Raw genomic sequence first — 20,019 nt, 5'->3', positions numbered from 1 at the left:
TACAGAACTCAATTTAGCAGTGCTAAATTGGTTCTGATTAATGATTATGGAATTAAAGGGCAGAACTTAATTTGGCTGGATAGTTAAACAACAGGCATAAATAAAACCCACAAGTAAGCTGAGACCAAGGAGAACATCCTCAACCCTTTGAAACTTGTGCTACTGTGGTGTGTTGTGCTCTGAGACCCTGGAGGCCTGGCCCACAATCATGCCCTAGACCAGTGGTTGTCAACATGTGGTGCGGGGACCTTGGGGTCCCTGAGATGCATTCAGTAGGGTCAGCGAGGTGGAAACAATTTTAATCATAATGCTGATATTATTTGACTTTTTTACTTGTATTTTTTCATGAGTCTATGGTAGAATTTTCTGGAGAGTAGATGACATGCAATGACATCATCACTCTGCCAGCTAGTGCAATATCTACTTACGTAAAATGTGTTTAAAATTTTCTGGTTTTAATTTTTAATACAAGAAATATCAATAGATGTAAATCACGTGAATAAAATCTATTTGGGGTCCTTATTAATCTTAAGTGTGTAAATTACTTTCAAGACCAAGTAGTGTGAGAACTGCTGCAGTAATACCTCTCTCTGGGGTCCATCCCCAACAGACTGGGCTCCGTGCAGAGCCAGGCTCACAATTCTGGTCCCAGATGCTGAGCGCTCACACATCTATGAACCTTGCAGGGCATGTCATGTGCTCATCCCTCCTGCAGCCTTGACACTGATGGCTCCTTCGTGCACTCTCCTCACCTCCCCTGCATGGCGAGTCCCTAATTAGAAATGGATAGGTGCCTCATGTAGAGGTGGGTCTGGAAGCAGCTGAAATCAGAGACTGAGACTGGGCAACCAGAGAGAAAAAGAAGACCTTCTGGCTTGAATCAGGTCCCCTTGTCACTCTTGGGTGGCCCCTGATTGCCTCTAGGGTCCTTCCAAGGATTTCCCATTCAGTCTCCACTTTCCTCCACAGGCTCCTTTGTCTCTCTGTGACTTTTTTCCATCTCTAGCAAGAGAGCAAAGACATGGTGAGTCAGGGATACATATGTTTGATTGGGAAGCAGAGAGAGAAAAAAAAATCATAGGTCTTGGAATAGGTTCAAAATCCAGAGGAAGGGGTGAACTTTGTTAGGATTTATGGAGATTATTAGGGAGAAAATACAAACAGACAATGTCATTGTCTTCATCAAAGAGTGTGTAGTTGTGCTGTAAAGAATTCTGGAAAATTTTTCATTGATTTAAGCAGTTTTCATATGTTAATTTTTTTTTTAACAATATTTGCTCCTAGAAACCTTAATGAAGTTGTTGAATCCCATTGAGGCAGAGAGCTGAATGTTCTGTGTTCTTGCAGGAATCTCATATAGCCAGCAGAAGGCAGTGTGGTAGAGAAGGTAGCAGGTGGAAACATGGCATATTCGGATCACAGGCGGAAGGTTTGAAAACGTGGCACTTTGTCTAAACCATGTTGTCTCCTGGGTGAAAAGCTGGGAGGGGTTGTCGATTCAGGGAGGAAACCCCAGTAGACTATGACAATATCTTCCATCTTGAATCTGAAGACAGGTAGTATCTTCTAGGTTGTGTGATGGTCCCTGTTGTTGGAAATAAGAGGATGGAGGGGGTCAGGGGGATGCAGTATCCTCTTGTCCAGGTCAGAGAAGGTGGCTTCTGAGGGTCACTTCTGCTTTGGTGTGCAGTCTTGCTGGCATAAGGGGTACTTAATGGAGGGACTTCTACTGTATGAAGGGTGGGAGAAAGGGTTCAGGCACTGGGAGGACAGGGCTGTGGGACCTGAGTTGGGGGTGGTGCTGGCAGGGGACTTTGCCTTATTTCTGCTGCTGCTAGGACATTTTCCCTAGTTGAAAGTAAACTGAGAGAAAGAAGAAAGTACTTTAGTATGACACAACATCAGTGAAGAAAATTATTCCCCAAAATACCTCAAGGGAGAAACACCCTCTCTCATCACCCCTCTCTTTAACGTCAATGACAAGACATCCCCATTGCATTTGCTCCTGAGACTGCCCACCCCACAGGAGACTTTTGTGAGGCTGCCCCACAGATGGTTGGGACCTGCAGCGTCCGCCCCTCCCAGGAGTTGGTGTCTGGACTGCACTCTGTCCTTTGCCTGGAATATTTTCACACCACAGCAAGTCAGGGGAGAGAAAAGATGTGAAGGTATCTGGGAGGCAAGCCTTGAAGTGAAAGGTAAAGCAGAATGCTGGCTAAATTAATCAGATCTGTTGTTGCAGATAATCTAATTTGGAGGGAGATTGGATTATATTTTTTCTGCTATGAAACACGTCCTTTCTTTGACTCTGTGTCCCCTGCTCCTAAGACATTTTTTCTCCTTACTCATCCCTCCTTGGCAACTTCCCTGGACCTTTTGTACTGCCCCTATGACTTACAACTTGATAATTACTTCTTCAGGAACATCAGTGTCCCTTGTCATGACCTATCTTATGTGTTAGAATCTGGGAGCATCTGGGTGTCTCATCATCCTCCGACCTAGGTCCCAAAGCTTGATAATCAAATAAGAGAAATACTCGAAGTACAAGAAGAGCAGAGACTGGGAGCTTGAAAGTAGGTTCATCTCAGCTTTACCAAAATCTATGGGATACCCTGGAGCTGCTTTGTTTTCCTCAATGCTACCTTTGATCTCATTGATCTCAAAGTAACTTTTAGGTTTATAACAGTGGTCAGTAATCCTTTTCTGCCAAGGGTCAGATGGTAAACATTTTACACTTAGCAGGCCAGACAATCTCTGTCACAACTTTTCAGTTCTGCTGTTGTAGCACAAAAGCAGTCATAGACAACATATGGGAGTGGCTATGTTCCCGTAGAATTTTATTGTCGTAGTAAACAGGTGGCAGACTGGATTTCGGCCACAACCTTTTTGCTGAACCTTTTTTTTAGAGTATCTGACTTTTGGGTCTGTTTTCATCTCACCGCTTTCTGCTTGCCATCTGTCCTACACTCTGTCTTCATTTTCCAGTCTGTTTTGTGCATCTTTTTCCCGTGCTGTTTCTGGACATCTGTCTTTCATTTCTGCATCCTACCCCAACCCGTAACTACACCATCTTCTCATTCTGTCTAATGGGAGCTGATTGCTGGCCTGAAGGCTTCCTCTTCCACAGAAGTCTCTTCACTCCCTGCTTCTCTTCAGGCTGTTCTAGCCTCAGGGATCCACATGGCATGAAGAAGCCCAGAGCAGTGTCCTTTTATTCTGGGCCCAGCTTGGACAGGAGGAAACCAAGTCACCCACTAATTTCTCAGTGTACCAATGTCTCACTCAATTCTCTAAAATACACGCCAGACTCTCTCTTTGCACTCCAAGCTTCAGTTTTGCAGCATTGGGGTGAATAACAACATTTCTATCTCCTCTGTAAGGATTTTGTATGTGTGTGTGATGGGTGGGGAAGGGGGATATAAGGTCCCATGCATTTTTCTCAAGTGTACCTGAGTCCGTCAGTGGAGTTGTGTGGCTATGAGGAGACAAGAAGAGAGAAATCCCTAGGTTGAGTTTCTGGAATTGTGGCTTCTTCTAGGATTACAGGACTGGATCCTAATGCACTTCCTATTCCATTCAAATGTCTCATCCTCACATTTTACATAAAGTAAATAAAGTTGCCATCCAAACACATACCGTATCTAGCACTGATGTTTTAGGTCAAATGAATTTAAGATCATTTACCCAAAGGCTACTGAGCACCTACTAGGGGCCAGCTCCTGAGAGTGAGGAAGGATGCAGTGATGATAGGCCCAAGGGAAGCTCATGGTCTAGTAGGAGGCACATGTGAGCAAGCAGAGTGAAGAAACAGTGCTATCTGGTAGGTGTTGATCAGTACGCAACATGCTTGCTGACTGGTGATTAGGCAGAAGAAGATTCTCCTATAGTGATGCTGTACAGGGGATTTTTCCAGCACCACCCTATGCTCTGAAGTCTGACTTCACCCTCCTCCCTCAGCTTCACACCATCCACAAAGTGTTATTGCATTATCTCCTCCATTCCTCAGCAATGATTGACACACAGGATCTTAGAATACGTTCCATATATCCAAGAATAGGAGGAGAACCTCTCGCTTCACCACTTGCCCTCCTTTGTGATCCCTGGAGTCTCTTTCCTCCCTGGGGCTCCTTTCCTTCATACAGGCCTGCGATCTCAAAGTCCTGGGCATGACCTTTTCCCACCTGGTAGCCCAGAATTTCTTGGGAAGGTCTCAATAGTGTGAGCAGATAAACGAGTGCCTCAAACAGAGTCTAAATCTCCAAAAAATCTGCTTCTCAAATTTTATAAAGAAACCATGTTTAGTGAAAAATGCAATAAAGGTGAATGTATCACCCTGAAAGGACCAATTTGAGAGGAATTCAGGGATAAGAGCAGAGAGTAATATCAAGTGTCAGAGAAAGAAAGACAAGCTCTAGCTGCTGTCTCTGTGTCCTGACCTGCCCCAAATCTTGAAACTGACCGACCAAGACATCCTCTGTCTTTCAGTGGGCCACATTTCCCCAACGGCTGCTGCCCAAAGATTGGCTCCAGGAGGAATGAGAGAAGGTGCCCACTGAGGGAAAGAAGTGGACACTTGTCAATCTTATGAAAGGCAAAATTGTAGATGTATTTCTTCTTCACTATCACCCAAGACGTTCTAGAATTTTTTTTTGTGATCCCTCCAAATGGCTTCTTCAAGTGACTCTGATTCTCCCCGCGTCAGGGAGGCTCTTGTGTGGCAGGAAGGTACAAATTGAAATGGAAAGTGATTAAAAGCCCATAAAATGTGATTAGCATCAACCTTTCACCTCCATGGTCAGCCCTGCTTCCAGTGTGTCAGGGGTTCAGGGAAATTTACTGATTTTCCTTTGCAAGTGCCCAGATGGTGCACTGAAGTTAGAACAGTACACGGGAAGCAGTCTCCATCAGACCCACATGTATCTTTTTCCATGCCTTGGTCTTCTACTCAAAACCCTGAGAAACATTGTTGATCTTTTGGCAGTAGCCAAATTAGACTTTTTCCAGTGCAAAGAGGGAGTGTGACACATGTGTTCATAAAAAGTGGCATAAGATACCCTGGATGCAGTAAACTCATGGAATTCCCCATAATTTCTGAGCCTGGTTTGAGTCCAGGATAAAAGGACTCAGGCTGGGGCCCTCCCTGTGCTTTCCTATCTTCAGGGACAGGAGCAGCTCACTGTGTGAGGTGGCCCTGGCTTTCTGGCAGGGTAAATGGAGGCTCCTGGTCTTCCTACTCAAATTCCCTGGTGGGGTACAGCAACCTATGTATTTTGACACTAAATCTGCTTTGTAGATGGATGTAGAGGAGTTGATGTGGGTAAATACTGATTTGGTAAGGAAATGGAAATGAGAAAATACTTACCATTAAAAGGACATTAGAAATTTGGGTGTTGGTTTAAAGATACGTAGTGTAAATATTTGTCAAAACTCATTAAACTGTGCACTTAAAACCTGTGCATTTTATTGTAAGAAATTATCTTTAATTTCAAAAAGAAAGTGAGAGATATCATGAGATACAATATTTCACGTAAGAAAATTGGGGTCCATGAATGGTTTGTGGCATAATCAGGACCAGAACCTGGCTACCCTCATTGTTGGTCCAGTTCTTCTTGTACTTTATTGATGTCTTTCATCATCCGTGGCTTGAAAATAAACTTAAGACTGCAGAACACAGTGGATTGTAGAATATCCCTGTATTCCTATATCTGACATGGGTAACTTTGAAGGAATTCTTCTTTAGAGCTCTCTTGATTTGGAAATGAGTAGTTTTCGTAACATCCTTCATGGAGGGTATGCTCAGGAAAAGTGGAAAGAGAGATGGGGAAAATGATGTATTTACATAGGGGTGTGTGATTTGAGAGCCAACAGAAAGAGAAGGAAGATGCTTTAGAAATTTTCTGCTAAGGACAGGTTCAGTAAGCCTGGGATGACAGAAACCAGCCTTCCTCCCTGGGAGAATCTCGAGAGCACTTGGACTTGCAGGTTCTCCTTGGTCTCTGACTTCCAAGGAAGGGGATCCTGAGGGAGACCAATGTGCACTGGGATGAATCTGTGCTCAGAGTTTCTACCTTTCTGTAATGTGCCTTTAGCATTACCGAATAAGCTTTAGAGTCTTCCCACCAGGGATTGAGGACCATACTCCTTGTCTCTCAAATCCATTTTTTTTTTGTCCAAGCATCTTCCTTTACTTTACTTTTCTCTCCTTTTCTGGTTGTGTTGCAGGAAGTCAGGGATCCTGAATGGAGGGACCGGCTGGAGCCATGGCACAGGAACATAAATTGTGAAGATTTCATGGACATTTATCACTTCCCTAATAATACTCTTATAATTTCTTATGCCTGTCTTATTTTAATATCTTAATCCTGTTATCTTCGTAAGCTGAGGATGTACGTCACCTCAGGACCAATATAATTGTGTTAACTGTACAAATTGATTGTAAAACATGTGTGTTTGAACATTATGAAATCAGTGCACCTTGAAAAAGAACAGAATAACAGCAATTTTCAGGGAACAAGGGAAGACAATCATAAGGTCTGACTGCCTGGGAGATCGGGCAGAATACAGCCATATTTTTTTTTTTTGCAGAGAGCCTATAAACGGACGTGCAAGTAGGGAAGATATCGCTAAATTCTTTTCCTAGAAAGAAATAATAATAATTAAGACCCTGGGAAAGGAATGCATTCCTGGGGCAAGGTCTATAAATGGCCGCTCTGGGAGTGCCTGTCTTATGAGGTTGAGATAAGGACTGAAATACACCCTGGTCTCCTGCAGTACCCTTAGGCTTATTAGGGTGGGGAAAAAACCCCACCCTGGTAAATTTGAGGTCAGACCAGTTCTCTGCCCTCGAACCCTGTATTCTGTTGTTTAAGATGTTTATCAAGCCAATACGTGCACAGCTGAACATAGACCCTTATGAGTAGTTCTAAATTTGTCTTTGTCCTGTTTCCTCAGAAGCATGTGATCTTTGTTCTTCTTTTTGCCCTTTGAAGCATGTGATCTTTGTGACCTACTCCCCATTTGTACACCCTCCCCACCAACTTTCTAAAGCCTTAATAAAAACCTGCTGGTCTTGTGGCTCTGGTGGGCATCATGGTCCTACCAATATGTGATGTCACCCCCAGAGGCCCAGCTGTAAAATTCCTCTCTTTGTACTCTTTCTCTGTATTTCTCAACTGGCTGACACTTGTGGAAAATAGAAAGAACCTATGTTGAAATATTGGGGGTGGGTTCCCCCAATATGGTTGCCCAGGGTTTCTCTGCTAGTTTCCTAATTTGTCTCATGTATCAGGTATTTTCATATTCTCTTAACAACTGCAGTGTCCTTCCTCCACTCCAGACCCTTCTGTCCTGCTTCGTCTACTTTGAACTTGATCCCACTGTTAATGTCCCTATTAGAATACTGAGGTCAGGACAGGGAAAGTATCTAACTAGGGCAGGAGACCATGCCTGGTATTTTTACAACTAGGAAAATGTTGGTATGTCCTCTCAGTAATTCATATTGTGGTTAGATGTTGCCAGTGCTGGATCCCATAGGCTGGTGGTTGAGCCCAAATGACAGGTGGTGCTATGCATTGAATGTGTCACCCCAAAATTTATCTGTTGAAATTCTAACTTCAAGGTGATAGTATTAGGAGGTGGGGCTTTTGAGGGTGATTAGATTATGGGAGTAGAACCCTCATGAATGGATTGGTGCCCTTATAAAAAAGGCCCAAGAGAGCCTCCTTATCCCACTACCCTGTGAGGACACAGTGAGAAGGCACCTTCTATGAACCAGGAGGAGGTGCCCCCTGCCAACTAGACACTGAATATGATGGCACCTTGATATTGGACTTTCCAGACAAATTTTGTTGTTTATAAGCTTCCCAATATATGGAAGTTTGTTATAGTAGCTTAGACAGACTAAAAGAGATGGGAAGGACTTTGCCTCTGAGGATGTGATGGAGCTCCTGATGATTAATGCAGATTGTGCACCTCTGAAGAAATCTGTCTCCTGTTTCCTGCAGATGTGCTTAAATCTGGAATAATGTTCTATCAGCAGTAACAACAGTGCAATGTCCACTGCCAGCCTCCTCTCCAGGGCTCTAGCCCTATCCTCCCAAGGCCCCTGTGCTCTGCCCTCCAACCTTCCTGTGCCATCTTCTCCATCTCCTGGCCAGTAAAGAGCCACACTGTGCTATTTCCCCATGTCAATAGGAATACCTGTCAAAGCAGAAGTAATACTCTTTGGAATTATCCTTTCCCAAATGTGGGCATGAATAGCTGGAGCCTCTCCCTTTTTGTTATCTTTCCACAAACAGCCTTGAATCCCAAAGATCCATAAGAAGCTTCAAGATTAACTCATTGAACACAAGGGGAATTGAGTTTTCTGATTTATCAGCTGGTGTTCAAGTGGTTCTTTCCTGTACCTCCAAGAAGACATGAAAGGGTTTGGGAAGATGTGAAAAGTTGTCAGGAATCTCCTTGGAGGATAGATGTGTCTGTCCTTTCCTTTCTACCATAGTCTGCTACAAATTAGGATCAATTTTGCACCTTTGGCTACTCTCTTTACTGATGTGATCCCTTAACATTCAACCTTCATCACATAGGTTAGGGAAGGGGCCCTGATGGGAAAGATATCCAGATCTCATGAACCATATCATTTTCTGATAGACTAAAATAATTATCATAGTTTGACAAAAGAATCCCCTTTGAGGTTAACACCGACTGAAGGGTACCTTCTTTGTATCATGCACCTCAAATAAATTGATAAAACTGTGCCTCTTGCTCCCTTCAATGGGGGTCATTTTAAACTTCTGCCTATGACAAAGATGCACTTAAAGAAGAGCCATTATGTTATTTTGTTTTTCACTTCTGCTTCCATAATTACCTTTCTCACAATTATAATACAATCCTATCTTTCAGCCATGTAAAATTTTACTCTAGTAAATTTCACATATGTAAAAACCTACTGAATGCTATATCTTGTTGTCCACTGGGATTTTAATGATTGAGAAAGAAATATTCTTCCAATGTGATTTCTAAGTTTTGATTCCCAGGAAAATTGAAGGAATACAAATCAAGTTTTTAGTTATTTAAAATCAATTGTAAATATCTATATCTGTAATAAATGCTGTGGTGCACCACCCAGATCCTCCGCTTCAGGACTGAGACCCTCATAATTACAACTTCCCAAGAGTTTCTGATGGTTCAAGGTGAGTCCCTTATGGAAATTTCTCTTGGTCAACTGGAACATACTCTTTTGTGGTTAAGCCTCTTTTCAGGAGTAGCCACTTCCAAAGGCCTGTTGAGGCACGAATGCAAAGACCTTACTGTCAGACTTTGCCAAAGGGTCCTCCCAACCCCAGAGCTCTCTTTTGCAGTTGTAATAATGAGGTTTAACTTCTGTCTTTGCCCAATTTTGTCTCTGTCACCCTCTGGCAGGTTTTACCCTGAAAGCACTCCCCAGTATGCTTCTTGCTTGTGATTTTCCATGTTTCCTGGTAAATATGACTTAAGATAATCACTATACAAATTTTGGCATAACTTGAGAAGAGTGCGTAGAATTTAGTGCCATTGCTAAGATACAAATCCTTTCATTTTACTTTACCTATCTATGTATAGGTGATGCCTTCCTCATCAGATCCCCTTTGCCAGAACGATGTACCCACCCCCTAGCTGCTCTTGAGTATTGGCTGTCAATAGCAAATAGTAGCCCCCTGGTTGATCAGTTCACTGGAGCTGCCTTGCCTGGGAGGCTGCACTTTTTCACTCTTGTTACAGGCCACCCTTTTGTCTTTACACATGACATCTCTATCATGCAGTTTATTGTTTTTACACATCTGTATCTCTATAGTGCAGCTTATTTTCAACAACTTTCTTTTGTGGGTCAGACAAAAGCTAGGCTTTATCTCAGCCCATACGTTTGCTTGACATATACACTTTCTTGTTCTGTTTCTTTCACTATACCTTACAGTTGTTTGTTTGTTTTTAAATACTTCTTTACTAAATTGTATGTCTTGGCAACCTCACTCATCTCTGCCAGGAAACCCAACTTGAGTAGCCACATAAATAAGTTTCCTTAGTTACTTACATATAAAAAGATGAAAACTATCAACAGATAATATTTTTCTATGATTTTATGAAGTAATTGAAAACAAAAAGAGACAGCTCATATAAGTTCATTAAATGTTTCTAATAAAACTTTAAATATAATTATCTATAAAATATAAATATATTTTATTTGGTAACATGAACAATAATTATTATTAATACTAATAAGTATAATGATGTCTGACTTAGAAGAATTTATAAACACATAACCTTATAACCATAGGGAATAATAGACAAATATTTCAATTCAATATACTTACACATTCTTATGAAAAGAGTAGTCAATAAATATATTTAAGTGTATGTTACACTAAAAATGTCATAAAGAAGTAAAATGGAAATTCAAGCTGAAGTAGAAGAAAATAATATAAAAATTTCAGTCAACCTCTTTCATGAACATAGATAAAAAATTTCTTAAAGACAGCTGGCAAGATGACCGAATAGGAACAACTCTGGTCTGCAACTCCTAGCAAGACCAATGCAGAAGGTGGCTGATTTCTGCATTTCCAACTGAGGTACCTGGTTCATCTCACTGGGACTGGTTAGACATTGGGTGCAGCCCACAGAGGGTGAGCAGAAGCAGAGTGGGGTGTTGCTTCACCCAGGAAGTGCAAAGCGGTGGGGAACTACCTCCCCTAGCCAAGGGAAGCCATGAGGGACTGTGCTACCCAGTCCAGATACTACACTTTCCCCATGGCTTTTGCAATCCACAGACCAGGGCATTCCCTTGTGTGCCTACACCATGAGGGTCCTGGGTTTCAAGCACAAAACTAGGTGGCTGTTTGGGCAGACCTCGAGCTAGCTGTAAGAGTTTTTTTTTTTTTCCATATCCCAGTGGCACCTGGAACCCCAGTGAGACAGAGCTATTCACCCCCCTGGAAAGGGGACTGAAGCCAGGGAGCCAAGTGGTCTCAATCAGCGGGTCCCACTCCCACGGAACCCAGCAAGCTAAGAATCACTGGCTTGAAATTCTTGCTGCCAGCCTGAAGTCAGCCTGGGACAATTGAGCTTGGTGCAGGGAGGGCTGTCTGCCAGTACTGAGACTTGAGTAGGCGGTTTTCCCCTCATAGTGTTAAGGAAGCCAAACTCACCACAGCATGGCAAAGTGGCTGTGGCCAGACTGCCTCTCTAGATTCCTCCTCACCGACTGGGGCATCACTGAAAGAAAGGCAGCAGCCCCAGTGAGGGGCTTATTGATAAAACTCCCATCTCCCTGGGACAGAGCACCTGGGGGAAGGAGCAGTTGTGGGTGCAGCTTCAGCAGACTTAAAATTTCCTGCCTGCCAGGTCTGATGAGAGCAGCAGATCTCCCAGCACAGTGTTCAAGCTCTACTAAGAGACAGACTGCCTCCTCAAGTGGGTCCCTGACCCCTGTGCCTCCTGACTGGAAGACACCTCCCAGGAGGGGTCGACAGATACCTCACACAGGAGAGCTCCAGATGGCAACAGGCAAGTGCCCCTCTGGGACAAAGCTTCCAGAGGAAGGAGCAGGCAGAAATCTTTGCTGTTCTGCAGCCTCCACTGGTGATACCCAAGCAAACAGGGTCTGGAGTGGACCTCCACCAAACTCCAGCAGACCTGCAGAAGAGGGGCCTGACTATTAGAAGGAAAACTAACAAACAGAGAGCAATCACATCAACATCAACAAAAAGGACACCAACTCAAAAACCCCATCAAAAGGGCATCAGCATTAAAGATCAAAGGTGGATAAATCCATGAAGATGAGGAAAAACCAGCACAAAAATGCTGAAAATTCCAAAAACAAGAATGCCTCTTCTCTTCCAAATGATCACAACTCCTCTCCAACAAGAGGATAAAATTGGACGGAGAATGAGTTTGACGAATTGACAGAAGTAGGCTTGAGAAGGTTGGTAATAACAAACTCCTCTGAGCTAAAGGAGCATGTTCTAACCCTATGCAAGGAACCTTGATAGAAGGTTACAGGAATTGCTAACTAGAATAACCAGTTTAGAGAAGAAGATAAATGACCTGATGGAGCTGAAAAACACAGCATGAGAACTTCGTGAAGCATACACAAAAGTAACAATAGCCAAATCAATCAAGGGGAAGAAAGGATATCAGAGACTGAAGATCAATTTAATGAAATAAAGCATAAAGACAAGATTAGAGAAAAAAGAATGAAAAGGAAAAAACAAAGCCTCCAAGAAATATGGGACTATGTGAAAAGACCAAACCTACAATTGATTGGTGTACGTGAAAGTGACAGGGAGAAGGGAACCAAGTTGGAAAACACACTTAAGGATGTTATCCAGGAGAACTTCCCCAACCTAGCAAGTCAGGCCAACATTTAAATTCAGGAAATACAGAGAACACCTCTAAGATTCTCCTCGAGAAGAGCAACCTCAAGACACATAATTGTCAGATTCTCCAAGGTTGAAATGAGAAAAAAAAAAAAAAAAAAAATGTTAAGGCCAGCCAGAGAGAAAGGTCAGGTTACCTACAAAGAGAAGCCCATCAGACTAACAGTGTATCTCTCTGCAGAAACCCTGCAAGCCAGAAGAAAGTGGGGGCCAATATGCAACATTCTTAAATAAAAGAATTTTCAACCCAGAATTTCATATCGAGCCAAACTAAGTTTCATAAGTGAAGGAGAAATAAAATCCTTTACAGACAAGCAAATGCTGAGTGGTTTTGTCACCACCAGGCCTACCTTACGAGAGCTCCTGAAGGAGGCACTAAATATGGAAAGGAAAAAATGGTAGCAGCCACTACAAAAACATACCAAAATATAAAGACCAACGACACTATGAAGAAACTGCATTAACTAATGTGCAAAATAACCAGCTAACATCATGATGACAGGATCAAATTCACACATAACAATATTAACCTTAAATGTAAATGGGCTAAATGTCCCAATTACAAGACACAGACTGGCAAATTGGATAAAGAGTCAAGACCCATTGGTGTGTTGTATTTGGAGACTCATCTCATTTGGAAAGACACACATAGGCTCAAAATAAAGGGATGTTGCAAATGGAAAAAAAAGAGCAGGGATTGCAATCCTAGTCTCTGATAAAACAGACTTTAAACCAACAGAGATCGAAAAAGACAAAGAGGGGCATTACATAACGGTAAAGGGATCAATGCAACAAGAAGAGCTAACTATCCTAAATATATCTGCACCCAATACAGGAACACCCAGATTCATAAAGCAAGTTCTTAGAGATGCACGAAGAGACTTAGACTCCCACACAATAGTAGTGGGAGACTTTAATATTAGACACTGTCAATATTAGACAGATGAATGAGACAGAAAATTAACAACGATATTCAGGACTTGAACTCAGCTCTGGACCAAGCAGACCTAATAGACATCTACAGAGCTCTTCACCCAAAATCAACAGAGTGTACATTCTTCTCACCACCGCATAGCACTTATTCTAAAATTGACCACATAATTGGAAGTAAAACACTCCTCAGCAAATGCAAAAGAATCGAAATTATAACAAACAGCCTCTCAGACCACAGTGCAATCAAATTAAAAGGTAGGATTGAGAAATGCACTCAAAACCAAACAACTACATGGAAACTGAAAAACCTACTCCTGAATGATTACTGGGTAAATAACGAAATTAAGGCAGAAATAAATAAGTTCTTTGAAACCAATGAGAACAAAGGTACCATGTACCAGAATCTCTGGGACACAGCTAAAGCAGCATGAAGAGGGATATTTATAGCATTAAATGCCCACATCAGAAAGCAGAAAAGGTCTAAAACTGACACCCTAACATGATAGCTAAAATAACTAGAGAAGCAAGCGCAAATTCAAAAGCTAGTAGAAGATAAGAAATAACTAAGATCTGACAGAACTGAAGGAGATAGAGACATGAAAAACCCTTCAAAAAACAATGAATCCAGGAGGTGATTTTTTGAAAAGGTTAACAAGATAGATAGACTGCTAGCCAGAGTAATAAAGAAGAAAACAGAGAAGAATCAAATAGACACAATAAAAAATTATAAAGGGGGATATCACCACTGATCCCACAGAAATACAAACTACTATCAGAGAATACTATAAACACCTCTTTGTAAGTAAACTAGAAAATCTAGAAGAAATGGATGCATTCCTGGACACATACACACTCCCAAGTCTAAACCAGGAAGAAGTCGAACCCCTGAGTAGACCAATAACAATTCTGAAATTGAGGCAATAATTAATAGCCTACCAACCGAAAAAAAAAAAAAAAATCCCAGGACCAGAAGGATTCACAGTCAAATTCTACCAGAGGTACAAAGAGGAGCTGGTACCATTCCTTCTGAAATGATTCCAAACAATAGAAAAGGGGGAATCCTCCCTAACTCGTTTTATGAGGCCAGCATCATCCTGATACCAAAACCTGGCAGAGACACAACAAAAGAAAATTTCAGGCCAATATCCCTGATGAACATTGATGTGAAAATCCTCAATAAAATACTGGCAAACGGAATCCAGCAGCACATCAAAAAGCTTATCCACCATGATCAGGTCAGCTTCATCCCTGGGATGCAAGGCTGGTTCAACATATGCAAATCAATAAATGTAATCCATCACATAAACAGAACCAATGATTAAAAACCACATGATTATCTCAATAGATGCAGAAAAGGCCTTCAATAAAATTCAACACCGCTTCATGCTAAAAACATTTAATAAACTAGGTATTGATGGGATGTATCTCAAAATAATAAGAGCTATTTATGACAAACCCACAGCCAATATCATACTGAATGTGCAAAAACTGGAAGCATTACCTTTGAAAACCTGCACAAGACAGTTATGCCCTCTCTTACCACACCTATTCAAGATAGTATTGGAAGTTCTGGCCAGGGCAATCATGCAAGAGACAGAAATCAAGTGTATTCATACAAAACGAGGGGAAGTCAAATTGTCTCTGTTTGCAGATGACATGAGTGTATATTGAGAAAACCCCATCATCTCAGCCCAAAAACTCCTTAAGCTGATAAGCAACTTCAGCAAAGTCTCAGGATACAAAATCAATGTGTAAAAATCACAAGCATTCCTATACACCAATAACAGACAAACAGACATCCAAATCGTTAGTGAACTTCCATTCAAAATTGCTACAAAGAAAATAAAATACCTAGGAATACAACTTACAAGGGACGTGAAGGACCTCTTCAAGGAGAACTAGAAACCACTGCTCGACAAAATAAAAGAGGATAACCACAAACCACTGCTCAAGGAAATTAGAGAGGACACAAACACTGGAAAAAATTCCATGCTCATGGATAGGAACAATCAATATAGTGAAAATGGCCATACTGCCTAAAGTAATTTAGAGATTCAATGCTATTCCCATCAAGCTACCATTGACTTTCTTCACTGAATTAGAAAAAAGTACTTTAAATTTCATATGGAACCAAAAAAGAGCCCACATAGCCAAGACAATCCTAAGCAAAAAGAATAAAGCTGGAGGCATCATGCTACCTGACTTCAAACTATACTACAAGGTTACAGCAACCAAAACAGCATGGTACTGGTACCAAAACAGATATATAGACCAATGGAACAGAACAGAGGCCTCAGAAATAATGCCACACATCTTCAACCATCTGATCTTCGACAAACATGACAAAAACCAGCAATAGGGAAGGAATTCCCTATTTAATAAAAGGTGCTGGAAAACTTTCTAACTATATGCAGAAAACTGAAACTGGACCCCTTCCTTATACACTTTATACAAAAATTAACTCAAGATGGATTAAAGACTTAAATGTTAGACCTAAAACCACAAAAACACTAGAAGAAAACCTAGGCAATACCATTCAGGAGATAGGAATGTGCAAAGACTTCATGACTAAAACACCAAAAGCAATTGCAACGAAAGCCAAAATTGGCAAATTGGATCTAATTAAACTAAAGAGTTTCTGCATAGCAAAAGAAAATATTATCTGAGTGAACAGGCAACCTATAGAATGGGAGAAAATTTCTTCAATCTATCCATCTGACAAAGGTCTAATATCCAGAATCTACAAGGAACTTAAACAAATTTACAAGAAAAAAACAAACAACCCCAACAAAAAGTGGACAAAGGATATGAACAGACACTTCTAAAACAAGACATATATGCGTCCAACAAACATATGAAAAAAAGCCCATCATCCCTGGCCGTTAGAGAAATGGAGATCAAAGCCATAATGAGATACCATCTCACTCCAGTTAGAATGGTGATCATTAAAAAGTCAGGGGCCAGGTGCAGTGGCTTACACCTGTAATCCCAGCACTTTGGGAGGCTGAGGTGGGTGGATCACCTGAGGTTGGGAGTTCAAGACCTGCCTGACCAGCATGGAGAAACCCTGTCTCTACTGAAAATACAAAATTAGCTGGGCATGGTGGCACATGCCTGTAATTCCAGCTACTTGGGATTACATGCATGCACCACCACACATTAATTAAAGAATCACTTGTTTTTCTCAGGTTTGTCAAAGATCAGATGGCTGTAGATGTGTGGTATTATTTCTGAGGACTCTGTTCTGTTCCATTGGTCTATATCTCTGTTTTGGTACCAGTACCATGCTGTTTTGGTTATTGTAGCCTTGTAGTATAGTTTGAAGTCAGGTAGCGTGATGCCTCCAGCTTTGTTCTTTTGACTTAGGATTGTCTTGGAGATGCGGGCTCTTTTTTGGTTCCATATGAACTTTAAAGCAGTTTTTTCCAATTCTGTGAAGAAACTCATTGGTAGCTTGATGGGGATGGCATTGAATCTATAAATTACCTTGGGCAGTATGGCCATTTTCACGATATTGATTCTTCCTATCCATGAGCATGGTATGTTCTTCCATTTGTTTGTGTCCTCTTTTATTTCACTGAGCAGTGGTTTGTAGTTCTCCTTGAAGAGGTCCTTTACATCCCTTGGAAGTTGGATTCCTAGGTATTTTATTCTCTTTGAAGCTATTGTGAATGGAAGTTCATTCATGATTTGGCTCTCTGTTTGTCTGTTACTGGTGTATAAGAATGCTTGTGATTTTTGCACATTAATTTTGTATCCTGAGACTTTGCTGAAGTTGCTTATCAGCTTAAGGAGATTTTGGGCTGAGACAATGGGGTTTTCTAAATATACAATCATGTCATCTGCAAAGAGGGACAATTTGACTTCTTCTTTTCCTAACTGAATACCCCTGATTTCTTTCTCTTGCCTAATTGCCCTAGCCAACAGACATATGAAAAAATGCTCATCATCACTGGCCATCAGAGAAATGCAAATCAAAACCACAATGAGATACCATCTCACACCAGTTAGAATGGCGATCATTCAAAAGTCAGGAAACAACAGGTGCTGGAGAGGATGTGGAGAAATAGGAACACTTTTACACTGTTGGTGGGATTGTAAACTAGTTCAACCATTATGGAAAACAGTATGGCGATTCCTCAAGGATCTAGAACTAGATGTACCATATGACCCAGCCATCCCATTACTGGGGATATACCCAAAGGATTATAAATTATGCTGCTATAAAGACACATGCACACGTATGTTTATTGCAGCACTATTCACAATAGCAAAGACTTGGAATCAACCCAAATGTCCATCAGTGACAGATTGGATTAAGAAAATGTGGCACATATACACCATGGAATACTATGCAGCCATAAAAAAGGATGAGTTTGCGTCCTTTGTAGGGACATGGATGCAGCTGGAAACCATCATTCTTAGCAAACTATCACAAGAACAGAAAACCAAACACCGCATGTTCTCACTCATAGGTGGGAACTGAACAATGAGATCACTTGGACTCAGGAAGGGGAACATCACACACCGGGGCCTATCATGGGGAGGGGGGAGGGGGGAGGGATTGCATTGGGAGTTATACCTGATGTAAATGACGAGTTGATGGGTGCAGCAGACCAACATGGCACAAGTATACATATGTAACAAACCTGCCCGTTATGCACATGTACCCTACAACTTAAAGTATAATAATAATAAATAAAGTAAAAAAAAAAAAAAAAAAATTCAGGAAACAACAGATGCTGGAGAGGATGTGGAGATACAGGAACACTTTTACACTGTTGATGGGAGTGCAAATTAGCTCAACCATTGTGGAAGACAATGCAACAATTCCTCAAAGATCTCTAACCAGAAATATCATTTGACCCAGCAATCCCATTACTGGGTATATACCCAAAGGATTATAAATCATTCTACTACAAAGACATGTGCACATGTATGTTTATTGCAGCACTATTCATAATAGCAAAGACTTGGAACCAACCCAAATGCCCATCAATGATAGACTGGATAAAGAAAATGTGGCACATATACACCATTGAATACTATGCAACCATAAAAAGAATGAGTTCATGTCCTTTGCAGGGACATGGATGAAGCTGGAAATCATCATTCTCAGAAAACTAACACAGGAACCGAAAACCAAATACCTCATGTTCTCACTCATAAGTGGAAGTTGAACAACGACAACACATGGACAGAGGGAGGGGAGCATCACACACCAGGGCCTGTCAGGGGTGGTGAAGTACAAGGGGAGGGAGAGCATTAGGACAAATACCCAATGCATGTGGGGCTTAAAATCTAGATGATGGGTTGGTGGGTGCAGCAAACCACCATGGCAAATGTATACCTATGGAACAAACCTGCATGTTCTGCAGATGTATCTCAGAACTTTAAGTATAAAAATAAAAAAAATGACAAAAACCATGATAACTTTTGCATCAACCTAATAAAAAAATTCTTAAAATGCAAGTAAATCAATTAAGCGAGATACAACAAAGAATAATATATAACAACAAAGTTGATTACATTTCAGGAATGCAAGTTTAGTTTAATATTTGGAAAGACATCTTTGAAATTTACTACATTAATAGAAAATGGTAATTATATAAAAATCCCAGTAGATTCAGGAAAAGTTCTTGATAAAATTCAACAACAACTCATGATAATTCTGATTATACTAGAAATAGAAGAGAATTTCCTTAAAGGAGTAACTGTAAAAATATGTAACAAACTTTCTTATTAATGGTAAAATCTTGAATGCTTACCCCAGAGATTGGAATAAGACAAGGATATTCATTATCTTCATTTCTATTTAGAATTCTATAGGAGATTCTAGATGGAATCATAAGCCATGAGAAAAAAAAAGTCTGAAGATTGAAAGAGAAGAATACAATTGTCTTTATTTAAATAATACATAATTATGTTAAGACAAAAATAAAAAAAAACTGTAAACTTTGAAACCTAAGAAGTCAATATATCATTGGAAATAAAATCAATGCATAAAAGTTAACTGCATTTCTTTGTATCAACATCAAAATGACAATTAAAAAAGTTATAAAGTTTATGATGTCATAAACTATCCAAATACATGAATATATTTAGTAAAGATGTGCAAAATCTTTAAAGTCTGTAGAACATTGAGAGAAATTAAAAAAGATTTAAATGAAATAAAAATATCACATGTTCTTAGTTTGAAGACTCAATAGTAAAATATGTTACGCCCAAATTACCCTATAGATTCAATGTGTATGAATTATAGTGCTGTCATTTTTGGTAGAATTTGTCCAGCTTATTTAAAAATCCAATGTTAAAATTAACTTGTATTTATTGTATATTTATTCTGACATAATTTTGTTGGTAGTACTTGACAAGCTTATTTTAAAATGTATTTGGAGAGACAAATAGCTAACAATAGCCAAGAGGTTCTTAGACAATAACAAAGTTACAGAATTTCAACTACTGGATGTAAATGCTATAGTAATTAAAACAGCACGTTGCTGGTGTAAAGATAGACCAATGGAATAGAATAGAGACTCCAGGAACAGACTCACACATATATAATTGCTTGATATATGAGAAGGATGACTACATGGCAGTAGAGCCTTTTTGATAAATGGTGCCTGGGTCAACTGGCTATTCCTATATTCCTATGGGATAAAAAAATATAACTTCC

At 40.5% G+C, this 20,019-nt stretch overlaps 1 long non-coding RNA gene across 1 annotated transcript in view; it reads right to left on the bottom strand.

The window, feature by feature from the left end:
* Nucleotides 1–278: 278 nt before the first annotated feature.
* LOC110740925 overlaps nt 279–20,019 on the bottom strand; it is a 40,128-nt gene continuing 20,387 nt past the window's right edge. The window contains exon 2 of the long non-coding RNA XR_002516229.2: nt 279–1,585. This is a non-coding gene — a long non-coding RNA (uncharacterized LOC110740925). The remainder of the gene's footprint in view (nt 1,586–20,019) is intronic.

The sequence above is a fragment of the Papio anubis genome, chromosome 1 (assembly GCF_008728515.1).
Source record: "Papio anubis isolate 15944 chromosome 1, Panubis1.0, whole genome shotgun sequence".
Classification (NCBI taxonomy): Eukaryota; Metazoa; Chordata; class Mammalia; order Primates; family Cercopithecidae; genus Papio; species Papio anubis.
The sequence above is the reverse complement of the archived record's forward strand: the minus strand, read 5'-3'. Positions and strand labels throughout refer to the sequence as shown.